Consider the following 6,319-nt stretch of genomic DNA (forward strand, 5'->3'; position numbering starts at 1 on the left):
AATTCATAAGCCTTGCCTAAACACACACATACATAGATTGTTCTATCTATTTGGGTTTAATCAAATGAGATAATACTGCTATTCACCAAGAAAATTGTGTGTGTTATCTTACCGTGGCATGTAGTTTTGTTGCAATGCCATACTTAAACAACAGTGTTAAAGAAATGGAGAAATCCTAATAGAGCTGAACCTGCAGATCAGAAGATAAAGTGGGTGCCTTCTTGCTACAGTCCCAGAAGGCATTACACTTTGTCCTAGTCGGGTTCCCTTCTCCCTACTCTCATTGCTGCTTTTTCCCTGTGCTCATCTGTTGCACTGTCAAGCTACTGAGAGGTGCTGAGGGGTATGGATTAGGGAGTATTAGGAAGGGTTGGACTCGATGACTCAGTGGGTCCCTTCCAACCCATGGTGATTCTATGATGCTGCTGAGGCTCACGCCATGCAGACACCAGATCGATTCCTGCCGCGTGCACCACAGCTCAGGAGAAAAAGCTGCTGCGTAGAACAATTGCAGGATGCTGCAGGCCTGCTGGGAAGCTCTCTGCTTTGCCCATCCTGTACGCCGCTCTTGGGAAGCGGAGGAGCGCTATCAACTCTCTGAAGTCCTACAGCAGTGCTAGCAGGGCGAGTCATACAGGTGTGAATAAACATCCCCAGCCTGTAACAGTTAGCTGAAGCTCCAAATCTGTTGAGACTCATCCAACATTAGTCATCTCTTGTTCATAAAAATAAAAAATGTATTGCACTGTCAACAGTGTATCTCTGCTCTCTCGCTTGAGTCTCTGTGAAGGCAGCACATGGTACTGCTGCACCTTCCATCTCCACCATGGTTTGGTCAGTCAGCCACTAACCATCGTATGTGGCACAGTCCCTTTGGTTTGGGTTAGATTTTGGGTGCCCTATCTATTGATTTGCCTCCATCACAAACCAAGTATCGGAAAGTCGTATGTGAAGGGAACATCCCACCGCTCTCTGTCTCCGCAGACCAAAGCAGGGCTGCTCCATCACAGTAGTGTGCAGAGGAAAACACTGCAGTTCAGGAACTTACAACCCCCCTAGAACAAAGCCAATGACAAATCACTGTAAGAGCTCACCTGCTTTCATTGCCATTGGTGTCCAGAAGCAGGGCACTGGCCCACGCCACTCATTATTTGTGATTAATCTTTGTATCCTCTGATAGATTAATTTTGCTCAATTGTGCCTCCACTTCTGCGTCTTCTACTATCTCCCATGTCACCACAGTGTTGCGGTGCTTCCTGGTAGTGTAAAAAACACAATGGTAAGTCCTTGAGCAAAGATCCAGAGGTCACACTGAAAATAACTTCACACTTCATTTTATATTTGTTTTTTTCAACTGCTGCCGGCAGACTGTGCTGTGAGCGGTGGGTAGACGGATGCTGCTCTGCTCAGAACAACATCTCAGTGATGGGGGCCATCACTCCTAATTAGTCAGCACTCTCAGCTATTAATCCCCCACACTACAAAATGGATTGCTTTTTCAAGTTGTCACATTCCTTCACTAAGGGCAGAGTCTTAGCTGGTGTTGAACAAGTCTCTCTGCCAACACCTTGTGCGAAGCTGGGCTGCCCCTCCACTCATCTAGTGAAAGTCCCCGACTCGCAGCCACAGAGAACCAAAACTTTCCCAACACTACAGTAATTCATCGTTGTTTAATAATCATATATATTCCTGCCTGAGGAAGGTTATAAACTTCCTCACAATTGATTATTATGGGTGCAACTAATTTTTCACGGGCAGAGCTGCTTAGAATCCAAAATTTATATTCATATATTCAAATCCTTTATGGGCAGGAAAGCTGGTTTTATTTATTTATTTTTTTTTCCTTTGGGACTTGCCTTTCTCTGGGCAGCAGCAAATAAGAATATTCAGGATTCATTTTGCACGTGAAGGTCCCCACAAAGATGTGCTCAGGTCCCATGTGTTTCAGCAGCAGAGCTTTTACTGGCAAGGACATCAAGAGGGGTTGAGGAGAAAGCCAGATTCCACGTGTCCCTGAGCTGGCATCAGAGCTATCGAGGAATTTGCCTGCCCTGCCTTTTTTAAAGGTTTAGTGGACTTAAATGGATACTCAAAATCTTTTTTATGTGCAGAATGCGTCTTCAAGAAAGGCAGTTGTTGTGCCCATGTCTCAGCCATCCTATACATGCTCATATTGCTATCTGTGACCCAAGCAACTGCTGAATAAATGGGAAGCAGAACTGCAGATGACCTCTCAGGGCAACATAAGAGTGGGAAGCCAGTGCTTACATCCAGGGGATGCACAGAGGACCACATGTCGATCTGCTATCAGAGAACATTGCTCAGAAAAGCTGCGAACACAGCCTGTTTTCCGCTCAAGTGAGCAAAATATCATCATAGGAGAAGTTTGTTAGCTTGAAAATAGTAAATTTTTATGCATGATGTAATTCACTTGAAGCTTCACTGAGCAGAAATTGCCTGACCTTTTGATCTTTTGCAAATAAATAAACAGCCCCGAGGAAGCTTGAAAGTTGTGCACACTCAGCGGAGGAGGATAGGGCCCCTGAAGGATCTGAGGAATTGAAGCTTTTTTCCTTACATTTTGAAGGACCAAAACTTGGGGAAAATAGAGGTAGTATTATATATTTTAAATGTTAGTAAAAAAAAAAAAAAAAAAAACAAACCCCACTCCAAAATATATTTGTTAAAAGGTTCAAAGAGATGTTAACTTTGCAAATATTGCCTACCGTGGCACTGTCGTTAGAGCTTGCTCGGCCGGCTCCCAAGGTTTCCATTGTTGCCACCCAGAATGCTGTTTCTGCAAAACGTTGAGAAGGTATTTAAAGCCCCAAGAAGGAGCCAAGTCTTGATGAATAGGCTTTGAAAAGTCATTAAGGTAAGGTATAGAAAGACAGAGCTATTTTGAACCAAAAAGTACATGAATGGCATGGTCACTAAACGAACTGTCAGTGAAGTGATAGAGAGCCTGGCGGGATTTTAGATGGAGTAACTACAGCAGCACATGCTGAACGATTGTGTGAATTGGCCATAATTGGTTGGATATGTCCCAAATGGCAAATCTCCTCCATTCTGCAAGATAGGCAATTTGTACAGAACTTTGTTCAGCTATTAATCAAGACATGAAGGGGGGGGATTTTTATCTTTTTTTCTTGAGCCTTCACATCCACTTCCATAAGCCATCTAACAAAACGTAATTTGTTTTCAGAGTGATGATGTGAGGGGATCTCTCTTCTTCTCAGGGAATTTCTTTGAAGAAGTAGTAGTTGTGCATGTGCTTCTGCCTCTCGTCCAGAGCCAAGGAGAGTTTTGTAGACTCCTTGAGATTAAACTTGTGGCGCCTCTTCATCAAGATTCTCATTTATCTCCAAGAGGTGCTAAAACTTGGATAGCACGAACATTCTTCCCAGATCAGAATATGAGATATGATTTTCAGTCATTGGCAGGGGTCAACTTGTTTGAAATCCAGTGGTCTCCACCTTTTGCTATGAATTGCAGACAAGTACGGAGTTGCAAAATGATATTAATAACTTAATTATTCAAAAGGTAAATTGTAGAAAGATTGCTACGCATAAAACCACAGCTTGGGGAAATCAGACCTCCAGCACTCAGTAAGCCAAGCAAGAACATAATGAAGCACAGGTTTTTGCTTTTGGTTGCTGAAATTGGAAGCGGAGATTGGTTTTGTCCTGGTAAAAACCCCAGTGCTGCATTTACCAGGAGTGGGTAGAGAAAAGATTACTTCCGCCCTGAGAAATGTACTCATACTTAAACTAGGGGTGGGTCTTACTCTGGGGATAGTGGGGTCCATCCCTACCAACTTGCAAAAGAAACAGGTGGGTCTCCTCTCCTGATGCCAAGCCAGCCTCCTCGCTGCCCGATTGGTGCTCCACACTGACCACCTGCAGGATCCCGCATTGGAGCTCTTGTTGGCGCAGAAACATTGTGAGATCCTTTGTGATTCAGGTGTCACCGTGATATTTCTCCCACGTTCACCAAACATGGATTGCTAATGAAACACTGAAATCCACGCTATGATGGTCGGCTGTCAAAATCAAGTTATATAAGACTACACAAAATAAATTCAACATCAAAAGCAGTGTTTTTTTCAATATTAAACACCCACTCACACCCTCCAGGCCCCAGTTTTAATTTCTCCCCTTCATTAATGTCTCTGCTCACTGTTTATCTGCTCTCAGTAAGAAAGGGGCTTTGCAGCCAGATCTGCAACACAGTTTCCCTTCAAATAACATTAAGAAAAGGCACATCTGGAGAGTAAATCCTGCAGGCAGATTCTCCTGATCATTTCCCCATGACTCCATCCAGGGCCTCCTTGCAGGGATTTCAAAGTGCATACCAGCATCTTCACCAACCCAGGGCTCTCCACTTGGATGATGACTTGGCACCTCCTGGAAACATCACGTGCTTTCCTCTACATGGCTGAGACCATGGTGAGGGCAGGTACAGCAGAGCAGCGTGCACAATCGGCTGCTCCAGGAGCAGAAGAACCATACCATGTCCCCCAGGTAAGACACTAAATCCCACAGTTGTGGCCACCAAGCCACAAGTCACCATCGCCCCTTGCTTCTGCACCAAGCCCTTTGCAAAAGCCATTCTGCTCTTGGTTCAGAGATGGCACAGCACAATAGAGACCAGCCCATGGTGGTCCCTGTCCTCAACTTCCCCCGTGCTCATGGAGCAAAGACCACATCAGAAATCACTCAGCACTCACCCATAGCCATCTCTTCCTTCCACTGGTGCCACACAGAGCCTTAGAGGCCACCCCACAGGACATCAGCAAGGAGAAATGCTTGGCTTCTGCAGGATGTTTTTCCTGTATTGTCTCCCAGCGAAACCCAGAGCTGGGGAGGTAGTAGATTAAAACCTCCCACTAGAGCTGCTTCAGGTTCTGCTCTTCTCAGGAGAGGATTTAGCCTTTGCATGTCCAATGTGGATTAGTGTTTCCAGGGCAGAATAATTATTTGATTTTTCAGCTGTATTTAACACATAAATAAAACATAACATATTAAGAAAATAAGTACACTCAATGAAATATCTCCCAGGACCATGGAACTGTACTGCACTCAGTAGCTGCAATCCTGCTGGGACCCAGGGCGTGGGGGGGAGTTCCTGCCTCGGTAACACATTTGAGACAAAAAAAATGAACAAAATCCACACTCAGTGGAAGAATACACATCTTTTAAATAAACACTCCATTTCAGTCAGAATGCAGCTTTTATTCTTCTAAGTTTGCATGCACCTGTAAATCACTTACTCCCTTTCCTTCCAGTGCGTCTAATGTTAACTATCAGCAAAAGAAATGGGAATACTTGTGTCAGACAATACATGAGATCATCTTCTTCCAGTATCGTTATTCATAGCAACACATAAACGTGCTTTTCAGATGTGTGAAGGCGTTTTATGCTGTTTTACATATTCCCAGGAGAAAGGAGAGGGGACAGGCTGGAAACAGGAGTGAAGATACCCCTAAGGTGTCCCATCATTGCAAGTGTCTGCAGCACCTCACCTTCAAACCCTTGCCATGGGCAGATGGGGATAGATTCTGAAAAGTCTCATCAGAAAGGGACTACTAGATCAGATTTCCCCTCTCATGAAAAAAATAAACAAAAAAATAAAGAAACAATTAAGGGAATGCCCAGGAACAGCACCAGGAGGTGTTCGAGGCCAGGTTGGATGGGTCTTGGGCAGCCTGATCTAGCACGATGTCCCTGCCCATGGCAGCGGGGTTGGAACTGGATGATCTTTAAGATCCCTTCCAACCCAAACTACTCTATGATTACAGTGTTACTACACACTCCTGGTGTCACCCTCACAGCCACGAGCTGCTGCTTTGCTCTCCAGGTCACCCACTGGCAGCTGAGGGCTCTGCAGTACCAGCCCGTGCCCTTTCCTTCCAGTCCTTTCCCTGTGCTGCTCTGCTCCAGTTTATGGACTGTGGCAGCTCATGCCTGCATTTCTCTATTCTTATTATGATCGATACATAAGTTTCTCTTCCTACACAGAACAGCTTGTGTAAAATTTATGTGTAAGAACTATGGTTGTACAACAGAAAGGTAAGCAACAGCTTTTAGAGAAATTATCTGTTGTTATAGAAACAGAAATATTCTTTCCATCTTGAAGCCTTTTTTCCATTCTTTCTTTTCTTTCAATTAGATATGAAAGGTTTAAACAAGCAGTCAATCCAAGCATTGGGACGACAGAATGGAAAATTTGAATAAATCCTATTTTTCTCTTATTTAACATAACAGGCTGTTTTGTATAGAGGTAAAATTTGCTAAAGCTTAAGGTAAACAGTTCTGAG

At 44.1% G+C, this 6,319-nt stretch overlaps 1 long non-coding RNA gene across 1 annotated transcript; it reads right to left on the reverse strand.

Annotated features, from left to right (window-relative positions):
* Positions 1-1,101: 1,101 nt before the first annotated feature.
* Positions 1,102-5,537, reverse strand: LOC128852711 (uncharacterized). The gene is made up of 4 exons (XR_008450711.1): positions 4,730-5,537; positions 3,815-4,042; positions 2,727-2,797; positions 1,102-1,256 (listed from the first exon to the last, which is right to left on the reverse strand). It is a non-coding gene; the product is annotated as an uncharacterized LOC128852711 (long non-coding RNA).
* Positions 5,538-6,319: the final 782 nt, after the last annotated feature.

The sequence above is a fragment of the Cuculus canorus genome, chromosome 7 (assembly GCF_017976375.1).
Source record: "Cuculus canorus isolate bCucCan1 chromosome 7, bCucCan1.pri, whole genome shotgun sequence".
NCBI classification, from domain to species: Eukaryota; Metazoa; Chordata; class Aves; order Cuculiformes; family Cuculidae; genus Cuculus; species Cuculus canorus.